Source organism: Dreissena polymorpha, chromosome 1 (assembly GCF_020536995.1).
Source record: "Dreissena polymorpha isolate Duluth1 chromosome 1, UMN_Dpol_1.0, whole genome shotgun sequence".
In the NCBI taxonomy this organism is placed as follows: Eukaryota; Metazoa; Mollusca; class Bivalvia; order Myida; family Dreissenidae; genus Dreissena; species Dreissena polymorpha.
Window position 1 is genome coordinate 137,949,466 of NC_068355.1, and position 13,911 is coordinate 137,963,376.

The following is a 13,911-nucleotide window of genomic DNA, read 5'->3' on the forward strand; positions in this document are numbered from 1 at the left end:
ATATTTTTGTTCCAACATACATGCTTATGTGATAAAAATCACGTTGAAAACGTTCGCAACAAGAAAACTTTTTCATCCTATCGCTTTTTGAAACAAAACTGATATCATCTTATAGAAAATTTCATTCCGAATATTTTGATATGACATGCGTGTATGTTTATTGTATCGCTTGATCAAGACTAGCCGAAAACCATTTTGCCTATAATCACGAATTCACTTTTTAAAGCACGAAACATGTACTGTAGATCGAACGTCATTTCTATCCATGTAAACAACCTTGGCTTGGGTGCAATATCTTACAATGAGGTTTAAGTCAATTTTCTTTGAAACCACTCATAATATCCAGATGAAATGTTCACCACAATATTCTATCATATGATAGCTACAATTTTTGTCTCGCCTATATTGTTCTCACACGACTCATTGTGTCAGATATTCAATTTTGCAAAATTCGCTAAGAAGAAAACTTTTTCGTGTTAAGAGCATTTATCTTCATTTTGGTATGATTTTGTAGGAAATTCAATTCCACGCATTTTGATGTATTACACTTAAACGTCTGTCTAAACACACAAACAATACAGTGCAATAACGATTTCGTACTAAACGCATTTCTGTCTTTAACTTTAGATTTTTACAACGTCGTCTTTTATCCATGTAAACAAACGAAACAAGATGTTAAGTTACATCGGTTTAACTCAATTTGCTCGATAGCGTCTCTTGATATTTAGATGATTTTTTCACCACAGTATTGCATCATATGATAGCTACAATTTTTGTTTCGCCTATATTGTTCTCACACGACTCATTGTGTCAGATATTTTACTTTGCAAAACTCGCTAACAAGAAAACTTTTTTGCGTTAAGAGCATTCATCTTTAGTTTGGTATGATTCTGTTGGAAATTCAATTCCACGCATTTTGATGTATAACACTTAGCTATATATCATAACACAACAATAAAACAGTCCGATAACGATTTTGTCATAAACGCATTTCTGTCTTTAACTTTAGATTTTTTTTCAACGTCATTGCATTTCTATGCATGTAAACAAGCGGGGAAAGAGTTTAAGTTGCATCGGTTTAACTCAATTTGCTCGAAAACGTCTCTTGATATTTAGATGATTTTTTCACCACAGTATTGCATCATATGATAGCTACAATTTTTGTTTCGCCTATATTGTTCTCACACGACTTATTGTATCAGATATTCAACTTTGCAAAATTCGCTAACAAGAAAACTTTTTTGTGTAATGAGCATTTATCGTTATTTTGGTACTAGCTTGTAGGAAATTCGATTCCACGCATTTTTATATATAACACTTTACCGTATGTTTAGACACAACAAAAATACAGTGCGATAACGATTTCGTACAAAACGCATTTCTGTCTTTAACTTTAGATTTTTTACAACGTCATTGCATTTCTATGCATGTAAACAAGCGAGGGAAAAGTTTCTGTTACATCGGTTTAACTCAATTCTTTCGCAAACGTCTCATGATATTTAGATGATTTTTTAACCACAGTATTGTATCATATGATAGCTACAATTTTTGTCTCGCCTATATTGTTCTCACACGACTTATTGTATCAGATATTCAACTTTGCAAAATTCGCTAACAAGAAAACTTTTTTGTGTAATGAGCATTTATCGTTATTTTGGTACTAGCTTGTAGGAAATTCGATTCCACGCATTTTTATATATAACACTTTACCGTATGTTTAGACACAACAAAAATACAGTGCGATAACGATTTCGTACAAAACGCATTTCTGTCTTTAACTTTAGATTTTTTACAACGTCATTGCATTTCTATGCATGTAAACAAGCGAGGGAAAAGTTTCTGTTACATCGGTTTAACTCAATTCTTTCGCAAACGTCTCATGATATTTAGATGATTTTTTCACCACAGTATTGTATCATATGATAGCTACAATTTTTGTCTCGCCTATATTGTTCTCACACGACACATTGTGTCAGATATTCTACTTTGCAAAACTCGCTAACAAGAAAACTTTTTTGCGTTAAGAGCATTCATCTTTAGTTTGGTATGATTCTGTTGGAAATTCAATTCCACGCATTTTGATGTATAACACTTAGCTATATATCATAACACAACAATAAAACAGTTCGATAACGATTTTGTCATAAACGCATTTCTGTCTTTAACTTTAGATTTTTTTTCAACGTCATTGCATTTCTATGCATGTAAACAAGCGGGGAAAGAGTTTAAGTTGCATCGGTTTAACTCAATTTGCTCGAAAACGTCTCTTGATATTTAGATGATTTTTTCACCACAGTATTGCATCATATGATAGCTACAATTTTTGTTTCGCCTATATTGTTCTCACACGACTTATTGTATCAGATATTCAACTTTGCAAAATTCGCTAACAAGAAAACTTTTTTGTGTAATGAGCATTTATCGTTATTTTGGTACTAGCTTGTAGGAAATTCGATTCCACGCATTTTTATATATAACACTTTACCGTATGTTTAGACACAACAAAAATACAGTGCGATAACGATTTCGTACAAAACGCATTTCTGTCTTTAACTTTAGATTTTTTACAACGTCATTGCATTTCTATGCATGTAAACAAGCGAGGGAAAAGTTTCTGTTACATCGGTTTAACTCAATTCTTTCGCAAACGTCTCATGATATTTAGATGATTTTTTCACCACAGTATTGTATCATATGATAGCTACAATTTTTGTCTCGCCTATATTGTTCTCACACGACACATTGTGTCAGATATTCTACTTTGCAAAACTCGCTAACAAGAAAACTTTTTTGCGTTAAGAGCATTCATCTTAAGTTTGGTATGATTCTGTTGGAAATTCAATTCCACGCATTTTGATGTATAACACTTAACTACATATCATAACACAACAATAAAACAGTCCGATAACGATTTCGTACAAAACGCATTTCTGTCTTTAACTTTAGATTTTTTACAACGTCATTGCATTTCTATGCATGTAAACAAGCGAGGGAAAAGTTTCAGTTACATCGGTTTAACTCAATTCTTTCGCAAACGTCTCATGATATTTAGATGATTTTTTCACCACAGTATTGTATCATATGATAGCTACAATTTTTGTCTCGCCTATATTGTTCTCACACGACTCATTGTGTCAGATATTCAACTTGGCAAAATTCACTAACAAGAAAACTTTTTCGTGTTAAGAGCATTTATCGTTATTTTGGTATTAGCTTGTAGGACATTCGATTCCACGCATTTTTATATATTACACTTTACCGTATGTTTAGACACAACAATAAAACAGTCCGATAACGATTTTGTCATAAACGCATTTCTGTCTTTAACTTTAGATTTTTACAACGTCGTCTTTTATCCATGTAAACAAACGAAACAAGATGTTAAGTTACATCGGTTTAACTCAATTTGCTCGAAAACGTCTCATGATATCCTGATGAAATTTTCACCATAATATGTAATCCTATGATAGCTACAATTTTTGTCTCGCCTATATTGTTCTCACACGACTCATTGCATAAGATATTCAACATTAAAAAATTCGCTAACAAGAAAACTTTTTCGTGTTAAGAGAATTTATCTTCATTTTGGTATTAGCTTGTAGGACATTCGATTCCACGCATTTTGATGTATTCCACTTAATCGTATGTCTAAACAAACAAAAAATACAGTGCGATAACGATTTCGTACTAAACGCATTTCTGTCTTTAACTTTACATTTTGACTCAACGTCGAAAACTCTGCGAATAGAACAGTGATTTCGTACAAAGTTTAAAGCGGGGGATCTTCCACACCACTTGAGATAACAACATGGGATTTTTATCATTTTGTTCAGTGAAATATTGGCTATAAATTATACGCTGATAAATTTTCTCTAGCATTTATGCGTGTGTGTTAAAATCGCAGATGTTTGATTTGAAAACGAGTCGCTGAATAGAAAACTTTTTTGTACTCATTGATATTGGGGTGATTTGAACATCTGCTTGTACAGAATTTAATTCTGCACATTTTGATACCACATACTTGATAGTGTGTTGAAAATTGGCTTCAATATTGACCGAAAACCATTTTGCTTGAAACACGCCTTTGATAAATTCTTCATAACATACAACGTCATCTCATTGAATCTGTTAAAGTGTAGATCTACAGCGAAATGCACTATACGAAAAAGTTGAGGTCGTGTTTTCTCTTCAAATAGTTGACCGATCTACCAAAAATTTTCGCATTAATATAAAACGTGTTAATAGCAACAAGTTTTGTGGGGATCATTTTTTGCTAACATATTCGCATTAAGTAGAAATTCTTAGTTTTTCGCATGAAAATCACTTCACTGACAAGGAAAAAAATTCCCATTCAATACAAGTACATAACAATTGCTATCATTCTATAGGGAATTCTGTTCTGCACATTTTGATGTATGATACTCCACAATAGGTCTAATTACAAGAATACTGCTGAGAGAAAACGCATTCGTGCTTATAGAAATTTTGAACTTTAAAGTATCGAGTTAAACCGAACGTCGTTAGATAGCGAATAGTTGATAAAACTGTGTTTGTATCGAAGCGGTTTATTTTAACTGTCACAATAACGCGTGAACGCATTTCGATGAAATTTTCACTGCCATAACCAGCAATCAGAGAGGAACAATAAGAGTTTAAATATTTTGCAAGTAGATAAGTGGATATATGTCAAAATTTCTGTTTATTGGTAAAACTTGGGTTGATATGAAGAAAAGATTTTCATTTCGCAATATGATACAGTAATATTTGCATCATGCGATGGGGAATTTATTTCTGTGCATTTTGGTGTAACATACTTGATGTTTTTGTAAAACGCTGCAGTTATACGGGCAGAAAACCATATCACAACAAACACACATTTCATGAATCGTAATTTTGACCCTTCGATGTCAGTGCAAATCGACGACGTCATTTCAATAAATCTCATCCACAGTACAAGGGGAGTTTACATATTATCGACGATAGCAAACTGAGTTTCTTTGCAACTGATTTAACACGAATATCTGTGAAACCCGATGTCCAAATTCAATAAAATTTTCACCAGATTAACTGAAATTTCGATGCGCTCATACTGATACTATTTGTTCATACAAAATCGAATGCGCGAGTTATGATATTTTGATCTTAACGCAGATTTTATTGATATTTCAAATTTACGAGAACAATTGTACACATAACCATACTATTTGTATATGATTGTGTAGGCGCCAGTGTGCTGAACATTTTGATATATGTGGTTGGATATTTGTTTACTATATCTTCGTTGTATTGGCACTAAACTCACAAAACAGAGTTGAAAAAATCACAACGCGATAGTCGCTCCTCAATAGAAATCATATCGAGCTGCTTTCGTCAGTCGAACGTCATGAAAACATTTGAGTTCTCGGAATTGAAAATAAATATTGAATTGTTCAGGCTATGTAGAAAACTAAATGGGTATACGGGAATATTTTGTGCTGATGTTAAATGTTCAGTAATAAATATTTTGATGGATTACTCACATATTTGATATGATCTAGGATTATTTCAGAATGATAGGTTAGTAAATCTATGTTTGACTAGATTTTTTTATATACACGCCTTTTGTCGTTTTAACATTGACTATAAAAATCTGCGTTGAGTACGCCTCATAACAAGATTTGAGACCTAAAGACCATGGATTTGCTTTAACTCGAAGGAAATACTGGATGGATTGTACGGACTCATGCTTATCAATTTTTATGCCCATTCAAGCTGTGAGTGTGAATATTTCGGCTTGTATGGTCATGAAAAAATATCATCACAAAGTCAATATTTGTAGGATTTTTGCATGTTAAGTATGATTTTTTGATTTCTCATCAAATACACATTCAATCGTAACTCAAATCATGAAGAATAAACATTTTCAATGTGCTTTTCTGTCATTCTTCGTTTGGTCGTTGAAGGGTTCGGACGTGTTTTTCGAAGCTCTCGACGTCGTGACCTCATTATAATTTGAACTGCGCGCGTAAAGAACCCTCAGTTGCGACTTGGGCATTGACCAATACGGACGTGTTTTTAAAGCGCTCTGAAAAAAGTTTTGACTTTTTAATTTTTTTTACTATGACAGAATCTTAGTTGACTGATGGTCTTTGACAAAGACAGACTTGTTTTTGTGAGCTCTGAACAAAATTTGACTTTGAAATATTTTTACGATTAAAAAGTTTCAGTTGACTTTTGAACGTTGACGAAGACGGACGTACTTTCGTGAGCTCTGACTATTGATGAAAAGTTTTCGCGTTATAGAATAGCGACTTGGTACTCAGGTTGTTGAATGACTGGATGACTGTAGTGTTAGGTTATTGTTATGAGATAACAACTTGACTTTGACTTGAGTTGTGAAATGAAATCATACTCTTATGCGATGATAACTTTTGAACGTTTAGTACTGACTGACAACGAATTTTTGTGAGCGTTATAATATGAAATGTTTGACTTACATTAATTTTTTTGAACGACTTGACTTCACTTTAAGTTTTGACATCGGACTGATCGGACGTGTTTTTTTAAGCCCTGACTGTTGTGAATAATTAAATTTATGTTGTGGTGTCAAGCGATTGACTGTCAGTTGAGGTTCAGATGTCGAGCTGTGCGGACGTGTTCATCGAGCTGCTGTCTACAAAAAACGTGAGTACAAATTTTTTTCGTTTTACTGTTTACAAGTTGCGTGATGATGTATGATGGTTGTAATGTGTTGGGTAGAAATTACTCAGTGCTGTTGTAATGTGTTGGGTAGAAATTACTCAGTGCTGATACAGTGTCGATATGTTGTGATGAGCGATAATAGTGGATGATGGTGGAACAGAATATTCATTGAGCTATTTTGAGGAAGCGAACATATGATGGAAAAATGTTGCAAAAATATTAAATGACAATGTATTGAATCGCTTTTGTTGATATGTATGATATTGATTAAATTGTATTTGCATGCTGTAACATTTCTATTCCATTTCAGGGGGCTGTGGTGAGTATTGTAGTATAAATTTGTTTCAATAAATCATGATGAATGAAAACTGATTTCGATTCGTTTTGTACAGGTTTACTTGTATAGAAGTGTAATGCGTTGGGTAGAAATTAGAATCTACTCAGTACTGATATAGTGTCGATATGTTGTGATTAGCGATGATGGTGTATGATGGTGGAACAGAACATGAGCTACTTTGGGGAAACGAACATATGATTGAAAAATGATTGCAAACATAGTAGATGAATGATATGATATTGCTTAAATTGTATTTGCATGCTGTAACATTTCTATTCCATTTCAGTGCACTGTGGTGAGTATTGACTATTGTAGTATAAATTTGTTTCAATAAACGATGATGAATGAAAACTGATTTCGATTCGTTTTGTGTAATTTTAGGGATTTTCACTCTATAACAACTCTGTCGGTTGGTGTTCATGAGTGCGAGCTTAATACAGCAATGTTTGAGTAGTACAAAATTGTTTTCGCTTTTGTGGTCGCCAGCTGTCCGTGATCTGTAAAGTGAAAATACACAGAGCTATGAAGCATAAAAATGTTTCGAAATTTTATCAATGATTGTATACTATGCATGTTTTGATTTAGTTCGTTTCAGATTTGACATGAGATGAAAACCTGACATGATTTGAACAGAGCTGGGAAACGAAAAGGTAAGTTTGTTTCATTCCACTATGAACACTTGTATTTTGACAAAAGAAGAGATAAAGTGAGTTACTTTATCATCATGGTTTCATTTGGTGTATAACACATGAACAGAGGTAAACCTAGCTAGCTTTTCGTGTACTCTATTTTGGATGATGAGTATGTCAGTAACTTTAATTGTACGGCTAGTAAAGTATGAACATGAATGCTTTGTTCAGATTTTCAGATGTGTGCTGGCAGTTCAAGTCTGGCAGCTGGAGTGAACAGTCGTGTTTTCTGGAGCTCCAACAATATGCTAGAAGGTAAGTAACTATGTTTGTTTTGCATTGCATGTTTTATATGTTTCAGACTTTCAAGCAGAGATGTCATGCTGACTGGAGTTGAGCACAGGGCAGTGACAAAGTGAAAGGTAAGTACTTTTGACTGAATGTTTGTTCTATGCATGTTTTGTTTTAATACATTTCAGGAGTGCTTATCCAGTGATGATATGACAGTTGGAGTGAACAGTGGAGCCAAGCAGTCTTGTTTTTGGAGCTACTCAACAAGCCTTGAAGGTAAGTTTAGAATTTCTCAATGTTAGTGAATTGAAGTACTGTCACTTGCTTTTGGACAGTCGAACAGAACAGACGTGGTTGCGAGAGCTCTCATATCTGTTGTGTTAAACTGTTTTTATGATATGTTATGTTTGTTTGTTTGTTTGTGATGTACTATTTTTCAGATGCTGATGGCAGTGATGGGTTTTCAAGCTGACCTGAACAGAAAAGCACTCATATGGTAAGTACAAAATAGTTGTTATATGGGATGTTTTGTGCATGCTTTTATGTTTCAGGTGTACTTGCTGACAGCGACGAAGACGAATCAAGAAGAGGAACATTGTTGAGAAAGTGATTGGGACTTGAAAACAGGGTAAGTGTAACACTTGTGTTTGTTTAATTTGTAACATGCGTGCTTTGCTCTGTTTCAGATTTCACATGCAGAAATTAAACAGGATTTCAACTGCTGAAACACAATTCATCACAAGTAAGGTAAGTTTTAATTCATTGATTTGAGTTGTACAATGTGTTCTTTACTTTATTTCAGATTCGAGTCACTGGTTTACACATGGAAGAAGATTTCCACGTCGGTTACTCAACTCTACAGAAGCAAGGTAAGTCGATCAAATTTTTGTTTTCATTTGTACTGCTGTAATGTGATGGTAAACCTATGCTATGTTTCATGTGTGTCATGTACAGATGGATAATTCAAGTTTGATCTGTGTTGGTTTATGTTCAAAAACGTTTTACATGTATGTGTGTTTGAAGATGTTTTGTTTCAGTGGATGTCCAGATGGCAAGCAGAACAGACGTGTTTCTTGGAGCTGCCAAACAGTGAGTACAAACGTTATATATTTTTCAGTTGTTTACTCATAGAAGTCTGTGAAAGATGATAACAAGGGTTGAATTGCACAGTACTTGTGTCTAAAAATGCTGATGTGTGACGGTTTACTGAAAAGGGTAAATGCTAGCCAGTAACACTTGAGCAACCGTGGGATGTCGAACTAACTGATGATGTACTATGATGGTGAACACTTACTATGTGTATCGAAATGCTTTTGTTGTTATTTATTATAGACGATTTGATATTGGTTAACATTTGTTTGCATGCTGTTAACATTTCTATTTCATTTCAGTTGGCTGTGGTGAGTATTGTAGTATACATTTGTTTCAATAAATCATGATGAATGAAAACTGATTTCGATTCTTTTTTACAGTTTTAGGGATTATCACTCTATAACAACTCTGTCGGTTGGTATTCATGAGTGTGAGCTTAATACAGCAATGTTTGAGTAATACAAAAAATGTATGTACTCTTTTGTGGTCGCCAGTTGTCTGTGATATGTATAGTAAAAAAAACACAACACAAAGCTATGAAGCATACAATTGTTTCAAGATTTTATCAATAATTGTGTACTGTGCATGTTTTGATTTAGTTCGTTTCAGATATGACATGACCTGAATATTTGACAGTCGAACAGAGCTGAGCATTGCAGAAAGGTAAGTGTTTTGTTTGATATTTACCATGCATACTTTGCTTTGCTCTGTTTCAGATTCACATGCAGAAAAGGTCTCATAGTAGCCTCAACTGTGAATAAGGATATCAACTGCTGTGACTAAACTGTTGAAGAAGGGTAAGTGGAACAATGTGTTTGTTTTATAAGTACCATGTATGCTTTATTTTGCTCTGTTTCAGAGTAGACATACAAACAGTGTCTTGCTTTGCATGCTATTTTTCAGGTCTCTCATGCAGTGAGGGAAAAGAAAAAGATTTCAATAAAGAATCACTGCTGCAACTCAGCTCTTTAAACAAGGTAAGTGTTTACTATGTTGTATACAAAATGTTTCTCTTTCTTACTATGTTTCAGGTTAACATTGCAGAGATGTTTTGACAGCTTGTGACAGAAAAGAAATTCAGCAGCTGTGTCTTGACTGTAGCCACAAGGTAAGTCGAAACAAATATACTGGTTTGTATGTTGTGTTGTTATGCCCTTCTATGTTTCAGACTTACATTGCTGTGACTGTTCCACAGTGGGTCAAAAAAGAGACGAATACAGGTTTCAAGAAGAAAATTGGCTGTTAAAACTCTGCACAAAATATGAGGTAAGTGAACTACTCTTTTGGTTTGTGTTGTGCTTTGTTCTGCTTAACTATTTTTCAGATTTGAGTGGTGGGTCGTTACAGAGCAGACTTTTTGACAAGTGAGAAATTGAGAAACAGAGAATGATTCAAGATCAGCTAGGTAAGTCTTGATTATTATGCATTGCTAAATGTTGTTTTTCATTTCAGTATGGCTGTGGTAAGTACACTAACTTTCTTTAATTTCCATATTGAACTGTTTTTATGACTTGTATACTGCTATGCAATGCTTAATGTATTTTTTATATTTCAGTAGCCTGTTGGTTAGTACACTAACTTTCTATAATTTCATATTGAACTGTTTTGATGACTTGTATACTGCTATGCAAAATGTCTGTTTTTCACTTCAGTATCCTGTGGTAAGTACACTAACTTTCTATATTTTCATATTGAACTGTTTTGATGACTTGTATACTACTATGCAATGCTTAATGTTTTTTTCATTTCAGTATGGCTGTGGTTAGTACAATTGCCTTTTTTATTTTTCATATTGAACTGTTTTGATGATTTGTATACTGCTATGCATTGCTAAATGTTTTTGTCATTTCAGTATAGCTGTGGTAAGTACACTAACTTTCTTTAATTTTTATATTGAACTGTTTTGATGACCTGTATTCTGCATTGTAAAATGTGTTTCTTTTTCATTTCAGTTGCCTGTTGGTAAGTACAATTTGCTTTCTTTAATTGCATATTGAAATATATTTTATGACTTTTGTTTTGCTATGCTCTTTTTCATTTTAGTTGGGCAGATGTAAGTACACTTCATGCATGTAAAAACTGAATATGATTGTTGTGCTATACAAAATGTGATTTTTTCAATTTCAGGTTAGCAATGGTAAGTATAGTGTGTTTCTTTATGTATAATTTTGTATACATATTGTTTTTTTTTCATCATATCATGTCTTTCATATTTATGCTTTGTGTAAGTAAAATGTTCATAAATCATTCTTATCTTCAAACTAAAAATGTATTGTGCTATGCAAAATGTCTGTATGATTTTAGTTGCCAGAGGTGAGTACCATAACAGTTGAAAAGTTAGTTTTGTTTAGTTCAAGTTTTGGTTCACAGTTCTGTTTGTTATTTGGCAAAATTTACATGTCTGCATTGAGTCTTGATTTCAGCTCGATTGTGGACTGAAGAAGATTGCCCGCAGAGGGATTGGATACAAAATACAAAGTAAGTACTGAGTTTCTTACTAAAAGTTTTGAGTTGTATTCATTGTGTGTAAATATGCTATGATTGCTATGAACATGGCTTTTGTATTTCAGCGAAGACAACATAGGTAAGTAAAATTGTTATCTGTTTCATGTTTACTGTTACAGTTCAATATTGTGTTTATAAATTGTAAGTTGTACAAACACATTCAAAAGTTTCTGATCATGCTTTCGATTTCATTTCAGCTTTACTGCTGGACGAGTGTTCTCTACTACTAGACGTGTCAGGTTTACTACCAGGCGAGCAGTGACAACAAGGCGCCTTTGTGGAAACAACACAACAAAAAAGTGAGTATTAGTTGAACAATTGTTTGAGATTGTTTTAATGTTATGTTATACTTAAATGCAAAATTGTGCACATAAATTGTAAGTTGTACAAACACAGTGAAAGTTTCTGATCATGCTTTCTATTTCATTTCAGCTGTACTGCTAGACGAGCAGTGACAGAAAGGCGCCTGAACATGCAACACAAAACAAAAAAGTAAGTATCAGTTAAACAGTTGGTAGAGTTGTGTGTTTTTCTTTAGCAGTTTGTGTTTACTATTTTATTTGATACATGGTATATTACACATGCATGTTTTTATCATTTCAGGCTGTTTACTTTCATCGTTTACTGTTTAACACAATTTGCTTTTCTATTTTCAGTGCCAATATACAAACCTTGATGTGAACACCGAGTAGTCAATGCATACGTGTGGCGTACAGCTGCGACAAAACCGTGGGTCCATCGCACCGATAACTCGAACATTGGCCCGCGTATGGACATCAGTGCAACTTTGTGAATCCATGTATCTTTGTGAATCCATGTAACATTGCGAATGTGTGTCGATCGAAAAATGTGTACATTCTGAACTGAAACGAACTCGGTGTTGCAAGTGGCAAGTGTTGACAGTGTGTATGTTTATGTTTATGTTTTTACATGAAAACTAAAGGAGATTGTTCTCCTACCTTTTTTTCCTTGTTTTATTGCGCTGGCCAGCAATATTGATGTATTGATGTATGTGTTTGTGTTTAAACTATGCAATACCAAAATCAAACAAAAAATAAACATTAACAGTCATTAACTGTGTTTGGGCGGCCGAGGGGTTTAAGACTCCACAAGTGTGAAGCGCACTGATAGCACTTGGGGGTGAACACCTCGGTATTTCGGTGCTAAAATGTTTTCACGGTGCTTATCTTGACGCACTGTTAAGACTACCAACCAGTTAATGATTGCTTCATCTTTAAACAAAAAGTAAGTCTCTACTTTGGCACAAGAGACTCCAAGTACCAAATACCAACAATTAAAAAGCAGACGTTTTTCAAAACTATGATCGCTGAGATTGATAGTCAGATGGAGTCCTGCCCAGTTAGCTGTGTAGCGGTCTAGGGCGGGGTTGCAAGTCAATACGAAATGAGGCGCTATAAAGCAACTCGTCCCCGTTATGACCGTCAATACTTTCGACACTATCTGGGAATCCTTTCACCACCACATTGTTGCGCTGTTGGAAGGGTGGTAGGCACGCATGGTGACATGCCTGTGCTTTGCTATGCGACACCATGGTATTTTCGTACGGTGACACGAAATATCTTAATCTGGCTCTCTCAGAAACGCAGGCACGCGTTGACCGAACCTGACCGATGACCGAGCAATAACATTTCTATTAAGTGCTTCAATGCACAAAGTCTGCTAGGCTGGGTGGGAAGGCGACTTCTCTTGTCTGAGCACAAGAGGAACGGTCACAAGTCCGTGAAAACGCCGAGTGACACCACTAGCTTTCAATCGTACAAAGCAAAAAACTTTCAAACTTTTATTTGAGGGAACATGATAAATAAAAGTATATGAATGACTCTCAACGTTATTAGATATTTGCCATATGGACACAAACTATGCTACTCAATGTTGCGTTGAACATTAATTGCGCCTAACGAACTACTCGTGTTGAGACTTACATAAGGCGACTCGTAAACTCAAAGCAGTTACTCGCTTTTAACTGCATACACATTTTGCACGACGATAGGTATAGCTTGTCTTTCAATGAGAAACATCAAAATAAACATTTATCAGTATTTAGGCTTCATATTTCGCATGTAGAAAATACGAACAAAAACACAATACACATAACGTTAAGTGATTATTTCTATTTGAGTTGATAGAAAGTTGATGAGTTGATGATGAAAAAATGATATATACATCGATTTGAGCGACTTTCATGACATTCTCAGAATTGCTAGCACAATTGATAAAAACTATAAACGCAGTTTTATGACTAACTTTGAAATAGTGCAAAGCAATTCCAATTAAAAACCTTTCGCTCCACTACAGTCTACAACCGTATTTGAATCTCAACAACTCGAATGTTCTCATTTTGAAACGCCAGTAAGT

At 34.3% G+C, this 13,911-nt stretch overlaps 2 long non-coding RNA genes across 5 annotated transcripts; both read left to right on the forward strand.

Moving 5' to 3' along the window:
• The first annotated feature begins 6,046 nt into the window (after positions 1 to 6,046).
• Positions 6,047 to 10,914, forward strand: LOC127851651 (uncharacterized). Of its 3 annotated transcripts, none has more exons than XR_008035874.1 (4): positions 6,047 to 7,668; positions 7,879 to 7,962; positions 8,127 to 8,214; positions 8,379 to 10,913. It is a non-coding gene; the product is annotated as an uncharacterized LOC127851651 (long non-coding RNA). The 3 variants fall into 3 exon arrangements; XR_008035875.1 differs by having other exon boundaries at positions 8,490 to 10,913; XR_008035872.1 differs by having other exon boundaries at positions 8,127 to 10,914.
• A 257-nt stretch (positions 10,915 to 11,171) lies between these two features.
• Positions 11,172 to 13,230, forward strand: LOC127851640 (uncharacterized). Of its 2 annotated transcripts, XR_008035865.1 has the most exons (4): positions 11,172 to 11,508; positions 11,601 to 11,834; positions 11,968 to 12,027; positions 12,192 to 13,230. It is a non-coding gene; the product is annotated as an uncharacterized LOC127851640 (long non-coding RNA). The 2 variants fall into 2 exon arrangements; XR_008035863.1 differs by lacking the exon at positions 11,172 to 11,508 and having other exon boundaries at positions 11,568 to 11,834.
• Positions 13,231 to 13,911: the final 681 nt, after the last annotated feature.